This window comes from Chenopodium quinoa, unplaced genomic scaffold (assembly GCF_001683475.1).
Source record: "Chenopodium quinoa cultivar QQ74 unplaced genomic scaffold, ASM168347v1, whole genome shotgun sequence".
In the NCBI taxonomy this organism is placed as follows: Eukaryota; Viridiplantae; Streptophyta; class Magnoliopsida; order Caryophyllales; family Amaranthaceae; genus Chenopodium; species Chenopodium quinoa.
The window spans coordinates 3,176,624-3,195,530 of record NW_018744497.1 but is presented as its reverse complement, the minus strand read 5'-3'; positions in this window follow the sequence as shown (position 1 = coordinate 3,195,530).

Genomic DNA, 18,907 nt, shown 5'->3' with positions numbered 1-18,907 from the left:
TTCCTTGCTCTTTCTCCATTGGTTGATACCTAAAGTGGCTTTGAAACAGGAGATATGTTGGGTTGTTGGATTGATCTCCTTGTTTTCCCCTCCCATGGATTATTTGATTTATGTTTGAGCATGTTGTCTCATTCAAGCTTGGGGAGGGTATTCTATCATATTTGTTAGATTTTGATTCATATATATTCCATGCACATTTGTATATGCTTTTCCATTCTCTATGTCTTGAAAATCACAAAAAGATTTTTGTTTCTATCAAGGCAAATTTGCAATGTATTTTCTTTTGTTCTTGCCTTAGACATAATACTTTTGGACTTGTATTCTTGAATGTCTTTCTTCCTAAATTTTAGAGGTGTGCACGGTTTGAGAATGTGTTAGGTTGACTCTAGGATATGGTACGCCAAGGTAGTTGGCTAAGAACTTTGGGACCATGAAGCTCTAGTTCACTTGCTTGTGGTAAGATGGAGTTGCTCTCTATAGTGGATATGAAATCAAGAGTTAGTTATTGCTATCCCTAGTGATGTATAATTGTTCTAGCCTTCATCATACTTTGTTGAGCGGCATATTTGGATCCTTGGCTATTGCATTCTCATATCTAGAACTTGACTTTTAGCTCCCAAGATCGCGACTGAGCCACTTTAGGGGATGACAAAGACATTTCTCTTTTTATAGGATTAATTTTCAATTTTGGATTTGGTTTGCAATTGCCCCTATTACTAGCCCATTTGAGCCATATACATTCTTTTCTCTAACCTTAATACAAGCCTTCCAGCCTTGGTTTCACTTTAAATCCTACCTTTAGTTTGTGAAGCAATTTTGTTTTGGAGCTTGTTTTATTGTTTATGGTGCAAGTTTAGAATTATAAGTTCATTTGCAAAGCAAGTATGTGTTGTATATAATTTTTTTGCATAAAACCAAATACATTTTGAGAAAAAGCCGTCCAAAGTTAAAAGAGGCAAGGACATTTAAAAAAAAAAAAAAAAAAAAAAAAGAGCTTGGAAAAAGGAATTATTGAAAAAAAAAAGTAAAGAAGAATGTAAAGCACAAAAAAAAAGGGTTTTGTTATTGTTGTTCTCCCTGTTTTTGTTATTTTGTGTTAAATAAGCTTGGGGGAAAGTTATTTAATAAGCATACTTGGCACTTTTGTTTTGGAATCGTTTGGATCTTGTGGAAGAAGTTCCACCCGTGCTTCACATAGGTTTACCACCAATTTCAAGAGTTCTCCACACCTTTACTCTCCTAGCTTATATGTTAATACCTTGAAAGTCCTTTTGATCCTAGAGGGTTAAGTCATTCAATGATGGCGGGAAATAGGAATCAAGCCTATAGAGCGAGTTTGCATAGCCAAGATGTCGGGTAACCTTCTCAATGTTTTTTAATTTCTTATTTATTTTCCGGTTTCTTCGTGGAATCATGAGAAGCTAACTTGAAAGTGGATTTGAAACTAGTAGAGAGAACGTGGTTTGATTGGTTGAAACAAAAGGTGGAATGTGTTTCCTTTAGTTCTCTATGCTTAGCATATGTTATGTTTCAATCAACCTTGGACATCTTAGAACGTGCATACCTTTATTATTTTAGAAAGATTGACATTCATTAGTGTTTGTTCCATCATAAAAGTCCACTCTAGAACGCTTGTAACTTTTCTCTTACTTCGATTTATTTTATTTTATTTATTTATTGCCTTGCCTTGATTTTTGTCAAGAGTTATGGGTTAAACTCTTAGGATACCCTTACGAGAGCATACTCGTCCTCTAGAGAGATCTATGGGGTTTAAAGTGCTTGATGCATGCGCTAAATGCATTCGTGATTCCTACGAAAGTGAGTTAGTGTATATTTTTTCTCTTCTAGTTTTATTTTATTTTATTGTTTTTAAAAAAAAAAATATACATCGTTTTCCGTTGTGTTTGTTTTGTTTTGCTCGAGGATGAGCAAAAGTTAAGCTTGGGGGTGTTTGATGAGTGACATTTATGTTACCCTTAGGGGTAGTGTATTGGTCTCTTTTCTCCTGTTTTTCTTAGGTTTTTCTACCTCTTTTCTCCTCTTATGGCTTCCTTTTCTTTTATGGATGAAAAGTATGCTTATTTGCGCTTGTTTTGATAATCTTTATGCATAATTTTATCATCCCCATGCTCTCGTGATCTTTGCTATCTTTTGCAGGTTCCATGATGGTCCTAAGCACGGTAGGAGGCCCCTTGGCCAAGTATGGAGGCATGGACAAAGACAAGAGGAGCAAAAGGGAAGAAGAAAAAGCAAGAAGAGGAAGTTCAAGAGGAGGTGTGGCCGAACCTCTAAGAGGTTCGGTCGAACCAAGGTGTGGTCAAACTTTTGAAAAGTTCGACCGAACCTCCAAGGCAGTTTCAACCAAGTTTTCAGCATGTTTACAGGAGGGGTCGAACCAGGAAAGTTCGACCAAACAAGGATCAGGGAGGTTCGACCGAACCTACCCTGAGTTCGGCCGAACCTACCCTGAGTCCGACCGAACCTACCCAGAGTTCGGTCGGACCTTTTCCCGTTTCAGCTGACTTTTTGCGGAGCTTCCTAAGCAATTTTGTAAGGGGTATAAATAGTTTTTTTTGCTCATTAAAGAAAAAAGATTTTTTTCAGTTTAGAAGAGATTTTAGGTTAGTTTTAGGTTTTAGAGAGAGAAACTCTCAAAATTTTAGAGAGAGAAAGTGAGGAGCACAATGGTTTTCATGGATTTTGGATAATCAAATGAGGAATTTGAAGATCTCCATCTTATATCAATGAGCATTTCTTACTTTCTCTTCTCTTATTGCTTTATTTAGTTGCTTTCATTATGCTTGAGTAGTTTCCCTTCTACTAGGTGTTGAGTGAGGCTTTGTAATGATTATTTGAGTTATTTGAGATAAATTTGATGATAATTGTGTGATTAAATTGATTGAATTGATGTTGGCATGTTGTTTGTTTTAGATTGGATTGATCTCCCATGATAGCACACTTAATTTCATATTGGTTTTAGTTTAACAAGGGATTGTGAATTAGAATTGATATATTTGATTGCATTTTGGGTAATTTTCTTCTATGCACCTAGTCAATGAGGGATCTAGGCTAGGAATTTGAGAGATTACTTTTGAGTGTAGTTAATTCTCATTATAATTCTTTCTTTGCATGATTGATTATCAAATGGATTCTCATTAGCTTATTAATTGTTCTAAGTGGATCTTTTCCCCTAGTAGACTTTATCATACCTTGTTCTTTATATGTGTTTTAGTGTAGTTGTAGTGTCCTTTATCCGTAAATCGACTTCGGCATAGCTTAGGCATTAGATTAAGAACAATCTAGCATTACCGTTCCTTGTGGTTCGACTCCGAACTTACCACTAGACTTGTTTAGGGGTTAGTTTTAGGATTTATAAATTTATTTGATTGAGTGTGGAATGTGCGACCGTTCTAACGCCCATCACCCCCCTAGTGGGGGAGGTGAGACATCTTCTTCTTCCTCTTCTCCTTTTGATATGAGTGCCCTGCGTAGTACCCTCGATGGTATTCGTTATGATAATCAGGCTTCTATTGAACAATGGGGGTACTACGCAAGGATGAACTATGATAGTCTTGTGCAAGCGGGCGTTCAAACGCCCTATGTTAACTATCCCTACCACCCGCCCCAAGAGGGTCCAGTTCCACATTGGGACCCCTATGACCCTAACAACCCCTCCCCCAACACCTATGCTTATTGGGAAGGTCCTATCAACCCATCCCAACGTGTTGGTACCCCACCATACAACTAGGGGTGGCAATTCGGGTCAGCAGGTCGGGTTCGGGTCAGATGTCGGGTCGATTTCGGGTTATGCTTAGAAACTATTAAAAATAGTGTAAAACTTAATATTATTACGAAATATGAAATTTGGGTCAAATCGGGTCGAATTCGGGTTGTTCGGGTTCGGTTCAGGTCGGGTTCGGGTCTCTCTCAGTAACTTCGGGTCGGGTTCGGGTTGGGTTTCGTGTCGGGTCAGGGTTTGTCAGCCCTACATACAACCCTTATCGGCCGGGTGGGTGTGACTACGCCTATGATCCGGCAAGTCCATCAACCCCGAATCCTTTTGATGGTGGTTGGGGTACACAAGGGTGGCCCTATGAGCACTTTAACCAACCTTTCCATCCATTCATGGATCGCCCGGGGTTTGATTTCATGAACCCTCCTAAGGAACGGGAGGATAGAAACCCCCAATGAGGGTTCTCTCCTTCCCTTTTCCCCCCGGACTTTCATGCCTATTCCTTTTGCTCGAGACGTGCAAAAGACTAGCGTGGGGGAGGATGTTCCTTTTGGTTGAAGTGTACATAGGAGGGTAGTGTGGTAGGATGGTAGCTTGTGCATATGGAGAACCATCAGGGATAATGAATTTATTGTAGTTAGAGATGATTTTTGGTTGGTAATATTCTTATAATGATGATGTTATGAAGATTCATTTCAAAAAAAAATAAAAAAAATAAAAAAAAAAAAAATTGAAGTTGTTTTTCCCTCTTCTCTCTTGATCCCATAATCCAAATCCCAAAATCCAAATCCCTTAATCCAAATTTTGTAGATAGCTTTTTGTCAATCATTTTCTTTTGTTTATAATTCTAGTCTTTTCCTTTTGTTCACTAACTTTTCTTTGTATAGTTGTAGTGTTTCTTTTCTTTTGGCTTACTTTCCTTGTAGCTTGAAAACGGAAGCACAAAATGATGGAATAAGGAGCAACTCAAGCTCCGGAAACCTTGGTGAGATCGCAATTTTGCCTTGTGTTCTATTTCAAGCAGCATTTGGTGAGATCTTTCCCTACTTTCCTTTATTTTTCTTTGTGTGCATAGTTAGTTTAGACTAGAATGGAGTTGATTGTTCGAGGTTGTTTGCATTTGATTCCACGGAATCTGGTGATCGTTGGTATTGATGCCGAACGATCTTTGTTTGTCGATTGAGAATTATATGTTTACTAGCCTCTTATCTCTCTTGTACTCCTTGCATTAAAAAAAAATAAAAAAAAAATTCGAAAAATGTGAAAAAATGAAAAAGATTTTCCTTTTTATTCATGGCAAACCACGAAAAGCTTAGTTGTTTCATTTTCATTTCGAGCATAATAATGTTGACTCGTGTGTTTGAATGCTTTGCTTCTTGAGTGTTATAAGTTTGCATGCTTCAGGATTGCCATTGGTTGACTCTGGGACATGTTCATGCTAAGGTAGTTGTTCTAGAACTCGTTAGGCCCATCGAACCCAAATTCACTTGTTTGTGGTAAGAAGGTGTTGCTCTCATTAGGGGATTTGAAGCCTTAGAGATGGTTTTTGTAACCCGATGTGAGCTTTATTGTTCAAGCCTCCAACATTACTTGTATGAGCGGCGTAGGATCCTCACCAAGGCATGCTTAGATCTAGAACTTGGCGTCTGGCTCCCGATATCGAGACCGAACTAACCTACGAATGACAAAGGCATTCTTCATTCGGTGACTATTTTTGTTTTCTAGTATTAGTTTTTTTTTTTATCTTTTGTATTTTTGGGTTGCATTTGCCCTTACCATGTTGAGTCTTCCCCTCCTTGATTATAGCACATTGCAAGCCCATGGCCCTTTTGTTTTACTTTCACCCTTAGAATCGTGAAGCTCAAGCCATGAGGGCTTATTGTAGTTTTGATTTGAAATTTGGAAGGGAATGGTTCTACTTGGAAAGTGAAGCAGTGTTTTTGTGAATATGTGTTCAAGAAAAGCAAATGTAAATCCTAGAAAAAGCCTTTGAAGCTAAAAAAAAAAAAGAAAAAAAAAACAGAGAGAATGTGACAAACGAAGAGTTGATGAATGAAGATGTAAGAGGAAAGCGAAAGCTCAAAAGTGTTTGGCATTATAGTTCAAGATTGTGGCAACGTAGTTTGAAAATTGGTTGATGATTGATTTTGAAAAAGAGGGTTGATCACCCTTTGCTTCACGGTTAGGCTAAGCACCAATTTCCAAATTCCTCCACACCCTTACCCCCTAGTCAACGTTACAACCCTTTCAATGCCCTGTTGACCTAGGTTGGTTGAGTCACTAGTCGATGGAGGGAGCTGGAACTCAAGCATATGGAGAAGGCATGACTTGGTGAGATGTCGGGTTCCTCTATTTTGCAGTGTTTTATCTTTGTTCGGCTCCTTCGAGGAGTCACTTGATGCTATCTCCAAGGGCGGATTTGAATCTAGATGAGGGAACGCGGTAAGATTGTATGGAATGCGGGGGGAGTGGTGCATGTTTAAGTTCTCTATGCTTAGCATGACTTATCCTTCAATCAACTTTCGGCATCCCCTTGCATGCTCACTTCTACTACTCAGAAAGTTTGACACTCATTCATGTTTGTTATCTCCAAAAGCTCGACTTGGCTATGATTTGTGTTGGATTTGTTGTTTCTCTTTCCCTTGTTTTTGGTTTGTCTTGAACACAATTTTGTAAGAGTTGTGGGGTATGCTCTTTGGAAACCCTCACGAGATCACAACTCGTCCTCATCGGCGACCTTGGGGTTTAAATGGCTTGTTGCTTTTGCTAAAAGCAATTTCGGTTTTTCTTTTGTTCCTTGCATGTTTGAATAACTAATTCTTCTCCCTTGTTCATTTTCCTTTGCTTTGCTCGAGGGCGAGCAAAGGCTTAGCGTGGGGGAGTTTGATTAGTGACATTTATGTCACTCTTAGGGGTAGCATTTAGGTCTTTTTCCTCTTATTTTTCTTAGTTTTTTTCCACCTCATTTATCCTCTTATGGCTTCTTTATGTATTGATGAAAAGTAATGCTTATTTGCGCTTATTTTGATAATCTTTATGCATTATTTTATCATCCCCATGCTCTCATGAACTTTGGTATCTTCTGCAGGTTCCATGACGGTCCTATGCACGGTGGGAGGCCCCTTGGCCAAGTATGGAAGCCATGGACAAAGGCAAGAGAAGCAAAAGGGAAGGAGAGGAAGCAAGAAAAGGAAGTGCAAGAGGAGGTGTGGCCGAACCTCTGAAAGGTCCGGTCGAACCTAGGTGTGGTCAAACTTTTGAAAAGTTTGACCGAACCTCCTGGGTGCAGTGAAGGCAGTGTCAAACCAGTTTTCAGCAATTTTGCAGGAGAGGTCGAACCTCAAAAGTTCGACCAAACAAGGATCAGGGAGGTTCGACCGAACCTACACAGAGTTCGACCGAACCTACCCTGAGTCCGACCGAACCTACCCAGAGTTCGGTCGGACCTTTTCCCGATCTCAGCCAATTTTGTACGGACTATTTAAGGTCCTTTTTAGATCGTTTTTCGGGGAGAGAGAAGAAAAACAGTAGAATAGTTTTCAGCAAAAAAGATACTCTCTCTTAGTTAGCAACTTCATTAAATTAGTTGATTTAGTTTTAGAAACTCTCAAATCTAATCATTTTAGAAGCAAATTTCAAGATTTATCTCAAGAATTTCAGCAATTATCCAACATTTTTGAAGCTTCAATAGTAACTTCTTTCATTTGTCCTTCATTATTTTCTGATTTTATTTTTTGTTTTGTAAGCCACTTGATTTTCTCTCAATCTTGATATATTGTTGTTGCATGTTAGCTTTGTCCATAGATAATCACTTGTTTTTCCAAATCTTAGAATCTCTTATAATCCAAACTTGGAATTTGCATGTACTCACAATGAATTGTGAGTAGTCCTCTTGGCTAGGGGTTGGGTGAAACTCAACCTATTGGTGATTATGTGAGTTTGGGAGTGATTTTGATGATGGATTGCGACTAAACTTGATTATATGGGATTGCTTGTTAGTTCTTCATGATATGAGTAATTAACCTAGATTATTGAACTTGATGGCATGAAATGTTTGGTTCGACATGGAAATGTGAGTTGAATGTTTCATTACCTATTGCAATATGATTATGTATCTTTTGTTGCTAAGTTAATGAGGGATCTAAGCTTAGTAATCTGAGTTGTTTTCATATCGTTTGATGTTGATCTTACATGTGGTCTTTGCTATTCCATTACCCTCATTCTTCCCTATTTGCCTAATTGCTATTGGTTGAGTGAATCCCATTCCCCTAGTGTTTTAATCCCTTGAATTCAACCTTTAGTTGTAGTTTGTTGGTTAATCACCACTTATACCTTGATTTCGATTTAGCTTGAGCATTAAGATTATTTAGCATTTGATTCCCGTTCTCCGTGGACCGAACCTTTGCTTGCCATTGTACTTGTTTGAGTGAGATGTTTGTTATAAATGTGTTTGAATGAGCCTAAATTGTGCGACCGATTTAGCGCTCGTCAGTCGCCGGACGCCTGCTATGATGTTGGGACAGGTCGTATTAGTTTAATTTTAAGAGAGGATCAGTCGGCCTGGCGCCTGGGCTGATCATCCGGCCATTGGCCTAGTTTGGTTCATGATGAACGTAGATGCTAAGTTACCTTAGTCTTGGGAGTATAAGAGAGTAGCCGTCTGTTTTAGGTTCAGGCGGCGTGCCTCTAATATGAAATAACACATTGGAAAGTAGCCGACTGCAAATGTACAGGCGGCATGACCCTCTAATGGAGTAAAATACACTTTTGAGAGTAGCCGCCTGTAAATGTACAGGCGGCATGCCCCTCTACTGACCACAAATAATTGAAAATAATTGCATGTTTTATTATTAACCCTAGTACAATTACATCTTTCAGAAGTAATACTTCTTCAAATTGTCTACATTCCATGTTCTAGGTACGAGCCGGCCGCCTGGTGTTTCCAGGCGATAGGTGTCGTCCCTAACCTCTCCATAGATCCGGTAAGGTCCTTCCCAGTTGGGAGTTAGCTTTCCCAACTCATTAGCCCTACCGACTACTTCCATTTTCCGTGGTACAAAGTCCCCCACTTTTAATGGACGCCTGTGTACTTTATTGTTATAAGCTCTTGTCATTCTCAGACGGTAGATCTCATGGGGTAGGGTTGCGTTGCCCCTACTCTCGCAGAGTGAGTCCAATGCTAGGTGCATGGATTCCCAATTGGCCGCCTCGTCATACAGCATGACACGAAGAGTCGGCTCGTAATGCTCAATGGGTAGCTTCTGCCCCATAGGTCAGGAGGAATGGAGTTTCCCCAGTCGCCCCTTTTTCAGTCGTCCTTATGGCCAAGAGAACATGTGGAAGTTCGTCTGCCCATAGGCCGCCTGCTTTTTCAATCTTTTTCTTGATACCGTCAGAGATAATCTTATTGAATGCTTCTACTTGGCCGTTTGCTTGGGGTCGACCAACTGATGCAAAGTTGTATGCAATTCCTTGATCCCCCAACCAGTTCTTGAGAACATGCATCTCAAACTAAGGACCATTATCAAAGACCATTGACATAGGCACCCCAAATCGTGTAATGACGTTCCTCCAAATGAATGAGATAATGTCCTTGGTCTTGATACCTTTGACAGCCTCGGCCTCTACCCATTTGGTAAAGTAGTTGACTGCTACCAGGATGTATCTCCGGCCGCCTGTTGCAGGTGTATACGAACCCAAGATGTCCATGCCCCACTTGGCAAATGGTAAGGGGCTATGTATGGCCGTTAGATCAGTGGACGATGGATTAGCTTGCCAAAACTCTGACACTTGTCGCATTTTTTCACCATCTCCATAGCGTCTGCCTCCAGGGTTGGCCAAAAATATCCCTGCCACCTAGTTCTACGAGGTAGGGACCTGCCGCCTACGTGGGAGGCGCAGTATCTTGAGTGCAAGTCCTCTAAGATCTCTCGCCCCTTTTCCGGGGTGACACATTTGAAGAGAGGTTGGAGATAGCCCTTTTTGAAGAGTTCCCCTTTATGCATTTCAAGTTGGACGCCCGTTTTTTTTAGTAGTCGGTAGGGTGTCGTCTATAAGGTGCCATCTGAGTGAGTAGCCGGTAGGGTGCCGTCTGTAAGGTATGCCCGGATGTCATCCATCCAGGTGGAGCTTCTGTCTAGGATCCCAATAGGGTCCTCCTCAATGCTTCGTTTCTCCATCTCAGAAAATCGTCCATGGTGTGTCTCATGAAGCTGATGATGCCAGTTTAGAGAGGGCGTCCGCCTGGTTATTCTCGGATCTAGGCACTTAATTTAGGTGAAATTCTTCAAGTGTCCCGGCCTCCTGCTTTAATGCTTGTGGTACTTGATCATAGCCGGATGTGTGGCTTCATAATCACCATGGTATTGGCTTACGATCAGTTGTGAGTCAGAACAGGCGGCTATCTTTCTTGCCCCGGCCGCCTTACACATGCGGATGCCAGCCAAAAGGGCTTCATATTCCGCCTCATTTTTCGAGGCTTGGAACTTAAACCGTAGGGCGTACTCGTACCTGTCCCCTTCAGGGGACTGACATATGACGCCTACTCCACACCCGTTCATTGTAGAGCTCCCGTCCACATAGACTTTCAAGACTTGCTCAAAGTTCTCTAGATCAGTCGTCCTGGTTAGTTCTACTATAAAGTCAGCGAATGCTTGCCCCTTCACTGCTTTCCTTGGCTCAAAAGTGATCTCTAGACTTTGGATCTCGATGGCCCATTTGATCATCCGGCCTGACGAATTCATGGTTGTCAGTGGTTGCTTGATTGGCTGGTCAGTGTAAACCACAACCGGATGTGCCAGAAAATAAGGCTTCAATTTTTTAACTGCCATGAAGAGGGCAAGGCCAAACTTCTCCACCATAGGGTACCGTAACTTAGTGTTCTTTAGGACATGACTGATGAAGTAGACTAGGAGGTGGCAGCCGTCCCTTACAGCAAGGAGGACGGCACTAAGAGCATGGTCAGAGACTGGTAAATACATGAATAGCACTTCCTTGGGTAGGGGGCTTACCAACCTTGGCAAGGAGTGCAAATGTTGCTTCAATTTCTGGAAGGCCGCCTCTGCATCCGGCCCCCATTCAAACATGGTCTTATTCTTGATAGCTTAAAAAAAAGTAAAGACACTTGTTGCCCGACCGGCTGAGGAATCTCCCCAATGCCGCCAAGAACCCCTTAAGCCTTAGAACTTCTCGGACTGTGTGGGGCGACTGCATATCTATGACCACCTGTACCTTCTCGGGGTTAGCCTCTATCCCCCTTTGATCGATTAGAAATCCGAGGAACTTCCCAGACTCAACACCAAAAACACATTTCTTGGGATTGAGCATGACCTGGTGCCGCCTGAGTGTGGTGAATGTTTCTTGGAGGTCAGCTAGGTGGTCCGTCTACAGTTTATATTTTACAATCATATCATCTATGTACACCTCTACATTCCTTCCAATCTGGTTGAAGAAGATCGTATTTATCATTCTTTGGAAGATTGCAGGCGCATTCTTTAGGCCGAACGGCATGACGGTATAGCAAAACAACCCCTGATCTGTGACGAAGGCCGTCTTCTCTTGATCTTTCTTCCACAGGGGTATGTAATGGAAGCCTGAGTAGGCATCCATAAAGCTCATCAAGGCATGGCCGGCTGTAGAGTCGACCAGGTGGTCGATCTTTGGGAGCGGGTAACTGTCTTTGGGACATGCCTTGTTCAAGTCTGTGTAGTTTACACACATGCGCCAGGTCCCATTCGACTTCTTGACATGTACTACATTCGCTACCCAGTCTGGGAAGTAACATTATCGAATGAATCTTGCGTCCAGCAATTTCTTAACCTCAACAACTGCTGCCTGGCTTCGTTCTTCGCCATGGTTCTTCTTCTTTTTCCTGACCGGCTTCTTTTTTGGATCCACATCGAGCTTATGTACCGCCAGATCCGGACTTATGCCTGGGGCATCTCTTGAACTTCAAATGCAAATATATATTTTAATTCTCTCAACAATTGGTGGAGGTCAACACCAAGTTCAGCAAAAGCAATCGTCCCGACTTTAATAGTTCGCTCAGGACGAGAGTCATCCAAGACGAGGTCTACAAGTTCACCAGCCGGCTAAGGGTGGAATTCGTCTAACCTCTCCTTGGCCAATGATTGCTATTGTTTTTCTTTTCTCTCGGCCTCCAGATGGGTGGCCTTTCTTTTCTTGCTGGCTGCTATTGGGGCAGGCCCGACTCCTTTGACTTGCTCAAGGTCCGTAGTCTCTCCATTGGGGCCAGATGCTACCATAGTGGGCTTGATATCAGAGAGGTAACATTCCCTAGCCATGTTCTGGTCTCCCCTTAGGAAGCCAACTGTTCCATTATCTCTCTCAAACTTAAGAACCATGAGAGATGGAATGATAACAACTTTTGAATTATTCAGGGTGGGTCGCCCTAAGATCATGTTGTAGGCCGACAGTTCTTCGACTACCAAGAATCGGACCACCATGTGACGCCCCTCCCCTTTCTCACCCAGGCGGATAGGCGGATCCACCCGTCGAACCGGGTGTACGACTCCTCCTCCAAAATCCCACTAAGGGATGAGAGACCGGGTGTATGCTGTCGGGCTTGTACTTGAGCTTTGCCAAGCATTTGTTGTTGATGAGATCAGATGAACTCCTGGTATCTATGAGAATCCGGCCAACTCTCTAGTTGGCCACCTTGCATTCAATTACAATGGGGTCGTCATGCGGCCCCCTGATTCCCCCGAAGTCTTCCTCAGTGATAACAACTTTTGGAAATGAACTTTTGAAGGTCCGTCTCTGATCGACACAGTTAACATCTAGACGCCTGATGTTGTCCTTATTGCCCCGAATAGTTGGGCCTCCTCCTGAGAAGCCGCCTGCTATCGTATAGACTAGCGCTTCGTCAGTATCGGAGCTTTCAGCAGGTGTCGCCTTCTTCCGATCCGCCTATTTCTGTCTGGGGTGTTGAGTACCCTTTGATTTCTTGACATAGGAGTTAAGATCTCCTTTTTTTGCTAGGCGGTCCAAGAGGCGCTTGAGACTGATGCACTCATTGGTGTCATGACCAATGTCCTCATGGTAATAGCAATATTTATCTTTGTTCCGATTGTTGACGGAACTCTTCATGGCGGCCGGCTTCTCAATTGAGAGTCGGTCCTTGATTTCCTTGAGGATGGCATAGCTATCCTTGTTAAACTCATATTTGGGGGAGTATGGTTTAAACTCCTACTTCTTCTTCTAGGACGACTGTTCAGAGGAGTCGGCCGCCCAGACTTCTTTTTTCTTTTTCTCTTCTTTATTGGCCGACTGCTTTGGTCGGCTCTCTCTTTTGTTGGACTTTTTGTGGTCCGATTATTTTCCAACATTACAGAGGTTAGTTGCCTGAATGTAGGCGTCCGCCTCCATCATTGCTTCTTAGAGGGTGGTCACCCTCTTTCTGACGAGATCAAATTTGAAGTTCGACCCGTCCTTCAGACCTTTGAAAAAGTCTGTATAAGCTATTTCATCAGGTAGTCCATGTATCTGAATTCTCATCAGATTAAACCTCTTGATGTAAGAGCGCAGTCCCTCCTTCTCTCTCCGCTGTATGGCCCCCAGATCAAGGGTGGTCTTCTTAGCAGGAATGTTCATTGCGAAGTTTGATGTGAACAAGTAGGCGAGGGTCTTAAAATTGTTAATACACCCGACCGGCAAGTTGCCAAACCATTGTTGGGCGATGCCCTTCAATGTGGCCGGGAAACACTTGCACCATGTGGCTTCGTCCAACCCTTGGAGGTACATAAGGTTGGTGTACACCATTATGTGATCTTCTGGGTTGGTAGTGCCATCATATGCCCCTACCAACACATTTTTAACTTTGGCCGGCTGGGCGGCCTCTATTATTTCCCTAGAGAAGGCGGAGGGCTGTTCTCCAAGTTTGAGCAACCTAAGTTACCAGTCCAAAGGCTAGACATTCCTTGCCGTCTGTCCTCCAAAAAGAGTAGGCTGCATGAAATATTGGGACTGCGAAACGAATGGTTGAGGAGGCACATACGGGGCCGCATGATGTTTTTGGGAATCAGAATGGGAAGAGGCTCCGGGCGTCTGGCTCTCATAATTTGATTTTGAGTACCTCAGGGAGGTATTATGTAGATTATCTTGAAAATCAAACGTAGAGGCTGACTCTGACAGTCGGTCATTCTTCTTTTGCTCAAGCAACATTCGAGCATCAGATTATGTTCTCTTTGACCCGTCCGGCTGAATATGACGGATGGGCTTTCTCTTCCCTGGTTAGGTCGATCACTGGCGCCTCCCTCTCCCTAGGCTTAGGGTAAGGAGTCGCCTCCCAATCCTTTACAAGCTTCTTCCTCCCAGATTGGGAGGGTCTTCTGGCCGACTGTTCCTTCGGTGGAACGATCGCCCTTTTGTTGATAAGCTCCTAGATCTCCCCCTTGAAACTATTCATGAAGGTCATGAGTTCGTTTCTAGTGATGGGGAAGATCCCTCGACCGCCTGTTGATGATCAAGCGGCGGGCCGGCTGGTTTACTAGATCCAGCCAGGTAGTCCTCCCGTTCCCTCCTTTCGGTGGGACGGGTGCGTCGAGCTCTTAAGGTCCCGTCAGAGCCCGTATGAGTCTCGACTTCAATTTTATTGTCAGTATCCTGGTCCGTCAGAACCAGGGGGTCGTCCATGGGACGCTTCTCACTTAGAATCGGTACAGACTATGATTCCATCTCGAAAGTACTCTCCCCACAGACGGCGCCAAAATGTTTCGAGGTTTTTTTATGTCCTGCGGGAGAGTTACAATTCCGGGACTGGATCCGTGCGCCTGTTCCTACAAAACAATGGAGACTCCGGGTGGTGGGAGCTCCACCTCCGACGATCAAGTTAGTACTTGTGTGTGGAGTAAAAGGTGCGGAAAGTAAAGAGGGTGATCCGGTTCCTCGGAAGGGAGGAGTGATCGGGGAGTGCAAATAATGCTAAGTCTGGTCTAGCAATTAGTATGCACGTGCGTTTAGGCTTCTCTAGGCGAGATGATTAATTAATTCTTGTATATGCTTAAATGAAGGCTAATTATTGTATTTATAGCCTTGAAGTACGCGCCCAATCCTAGGTTAAATGGTAAACCTAGGACTGATTGGGCTTGCCTCGGGATTCAGGCCCAGTCGGCCGTTTTCCATGTTGGCTGATGGTGGGCCACATGGCGCGGCACGATTGATCCATGCTGGACCTCTCAAAGCATGACACGTGGCAGTCCCCTGAATGGTCCACGTGGCTAACACGTGGTAGGTGCTGACTGGTCCACGTGGCGGGGAAAAATCCCCTAAACAGAGTCTATCTCATATTTCATGGCCTCTTGCCATTTAGCAGAGTCGGGGCTCGTCATAGCTTGTTTGTATGTCGCTGGCTCATCTCCATCCACGACCAGGATGTTCTGATCTTCAGTTAAGACAATACCAAGGTATTTGTCTGGTTGAGATCTTGGCCGTTGCGACCTACGAAGGGTAATAGGTTGAGAATTTACATTGTCTGTTTGATTCTGACCAATCTTATCAACTGCTTCTAAAGCATTTTGATTGTCAGTTTTATCAGGTTGACATTGTTGCTCATCCTCTCGAACTTCGTCGAGTTCGATTTTCCTCCCACTTGTCATTTTGGAAAGGTGTTCCTTCTCCAAAAAGACACCATCACGAGCAACAAATACTTTGTTCTCGGATTTATTGTAGAAGTAATACCCCCTTGGTTGCTTTTGGGTAGCCCACAAAGAAACACTTGTCTTATTTCGGGTGAAGCTTGTTAGAAATTAATCTCTTGACATGTGCTTCGCAACCCCAAATCTTAAGAAAAGACAACCTTGGAGGTTTCTTCGTCCATAATTCATATGGAGTCTTTTCGACAGCTTTTGACGGAGCACGGTTCAGTGTTAGTGCCGCAGTTAGTAGCGCGTGTCCCCAGAAAGAGATAGGAAGTTTACTAAGACCCATCATTGATCGAACCATGTCTAACAAGGTTCGATTTCTCCTTTCGGATACTCCATTTCATCGAGGAGTTCCAGGAGGTGTCAGCTCTGAAAATACCATTTTCTTTCAAGTGATCGTCAAATTCATGGCTCAAATATTCGCCACCTCGATCCGATCGAAGTGCTTTAATCTTCTTGCCAAGTTGATTCTCAACTTCACTCTGGAATTCTTTGAATTTCTCAAAGGATTCAGATTTATTCGACATAAGGTAGACATAACCATATCTACTATAGTCAATGGTGAAGGTAATGAATTGTCTTAGTTTTGTAGGCGGTATCAACTTTTGTCATATGTAAGAACATGCAATTTCCATTGAACATATATAAACAAGACATTTTGAAACAACTATTGTAAAAGTCTTACGATCAAAATAACTTGGTGTCCAACACCATAGATCATATTATGTTCAAAAGCATGATGAAACTAAGATTAGTTTAATTACAAGTTATAGACATAATGGTGCATGCAAGCACAACTGAAAAACCATCTTCGTCGTTTGCTCGTTTTGCACGTACACTTGATAATCTTCTCACTTGGTCCCTGAAAAGGAAACATAAAGTGAGTTATATTTGGTATCTAATACTTATGATTTGCTAAATGCACAAGTGCTTAAGGAAGATAGTTCGGGACCTCGGGCAACTTGCACTTCTGCCCTAGCAGACTCGGCTTCCGGTTATAGGTCCTAAGTTTGAAGTTCTCTTGTTTTGTGGAGGCAGAAACTAGGTAGAAGCGGTTCTTCCAATCTGACCACTTAGACGGTTTGTCTAAAGTTATCAGGTATTTGGGGTAAGTGGTCAGAGTATACCAGGCTCTCCACCCGCCTGGACTTCGACTCAAGTAGTGCATATGGGCAAAAGCCTCCCAGCCGGGATGGAGACCTTGCATTTCGCAAGTGGCGATGTAGCCTTAGATGTTAACCCAAGAGTTTGGGGTTAACTGCCACACGCCTAAACCATATCCTCTTAAAATGGCCTTTATTGTGTTGTGCAGAGGGAAGCGGAGACCAGCTAAAAAGGCCACCTCATAGCAGCCGAACTACCCGTTTTCATTGAATTGATCATCTTCCCAAGCTATTGTACCTAGCTCAGGCGGAACCCGAATGGTATACCCCGCTCCTAGAGGCCGTTTGAGGATAAAGTTTTCTAGATGTCTTTCCATGTTAGCCCTATCTCTGGCTGAGACCTGGATCTAGAGGGGATCACCCTTATTGTTCCAAGTGGACTTTCCTCTTCCTCGCTATCTACAACCGATGTAAGATAGCTGCTGCTGCTACTTTGTTCAGACCTTGACCTAGAGGCGGCCTCACTCCTGTTTCCCTCATTGGAGGGTTCTCCCTTTTCAGCTTCAGAGATGGAGGCGGCCTCTTCACCACCTCCACTATCAGACCCCAAGATTCCATCACTAGGGGTGCTAGGGGTACCTCCAGGAGATCCCCTTGTCATCTCAGCCTGATCCATCTCAGGCGGCTTTTCTTCGGAGCTTTCTCCTTTATGTTCGGGGTCAACAACCGTTTTTCTAATTCGAGCCATAGTGTCCTGCACAGACACGGAGATGGTCGGATTGGGAGATGGACAAGAGGGATCACAGTACCCAAAGGCGGCTCCCCCAGTCCTAGACTCAACCGTACTAGGGGACCGATTGCCCTCTAAATCGTGGTGTGTCGTGTGTGTAGTTGGTGAATCCGTTTGTTTTTAAAAGAGAAAAATACATAAACGAAAATACATGAAAGAGTTGAGGGAGGTAGAGACGATACCTCAAAAACAAGCTGAAAAAATAAAGTGCCGACCGGTTGAGCTAGCAGGCGAAAATTAGTTGATGGCTTATAAGGGGTATAGGCGCTTGACCGGATGTACCCCCTAGGAAAGCAGGTGTATCTGCTGGGGGGTACTTGAGCGGTGTTTGGAAGTTTGAACTAGTTGATGCATAGACGGTATACCCGTATGTGCCTTTGAAAATTAAAGAAATTGTTTGCAAACCCCTCAAACAGTTTTCAAGAAGCTGTGCTGTCTGACAATCACAGACGTCTTACCAGATGCGTTTACAGGCAGAGCAGGCGGGTTTTCACTACAATTCTCTCTGGAAGCCGGTTGACTCTCTTTTTCTAAAACTTTGGAAAATGTCCAAATGAAGGGGGTAAACGGCTATATAAAGGAGGGTAATGTGAAGGGGCATCCTTGTAACTCCTTTAGTAGGCGAACGGTTATCACCGTCAGCTAATGATTGAGTGACAAGTGTCACAGATGCCACGTGGCATGCCACGTCACATATGTGAGGGGAAAATGTTTAGGGTAAAAATACCCTATGCCACGTGGACCAATCAACGTGTGACACGTGTCACCTTCAGAGTGGTTCACAAGAACCAATCCCCTCTGGACACGTGGCACGTACTTCAAGACCCTATAAATAGGGAGATGCTTCCCCAATGGAAACAAATTCACATTTAATTCCAACAAACCAAGCATATTAATTGCAGATCATTTACTCCTGATCTCGTAATTCGAGAGGATTCTTAACTTTCGCATTTATTACAGACTCCATACCCGTTCTAACTTGATCGTTGGAGGCAGAACTGCCCCAACCGGAGTCTTCGTCGTTTTGCAGGTACAGACGTCCGAATTCCAGTGTTGGTGTTGTAACTCTTCCGAAGGACACAGAAAACCCCGAAACGAGGTTGGTCACGGATTGTAGTTTGTTTGCAGTTTCCTCTTTCAATATTTTCGATCGAAGGAGTTTCAGAAGGATGTCCCTTGATGTCCTTTGTTTGAACTTAGTAGTGGATTTTCAATCTATTACTTTGATAAATACCTATCTTAACGCTGCTCACCAAAATGAAATGTTTGGGGGCCTACGGAGGACAATTTTGGAGGTTCATAGTATGAAATTGGTCTCTTCCTTTGAGAAGAGATCAATGGTACCCACAATTAAGGGTATTGAATCACTTGAATTGGTGATTTAGTTTGTGTTGTTAAGCCCTCATTGCTTTGTTTTCCTACCCAATTTTCTTAATGTAATAGGCACTTGGTGTCCTTTTCAGCTCGTTAATATGTATGCTAGAATTTGTTTGTTCGTCGTCATCCTCCAATGCATTCTCCAAGTTCAATGGAAAGTGGAATACAAAATTGGGATGGTGTGTTCCTCGTCGCATGCTCTAACGCCAGTTGCAGATTATTCAAACCTGCAAGATCAAACATG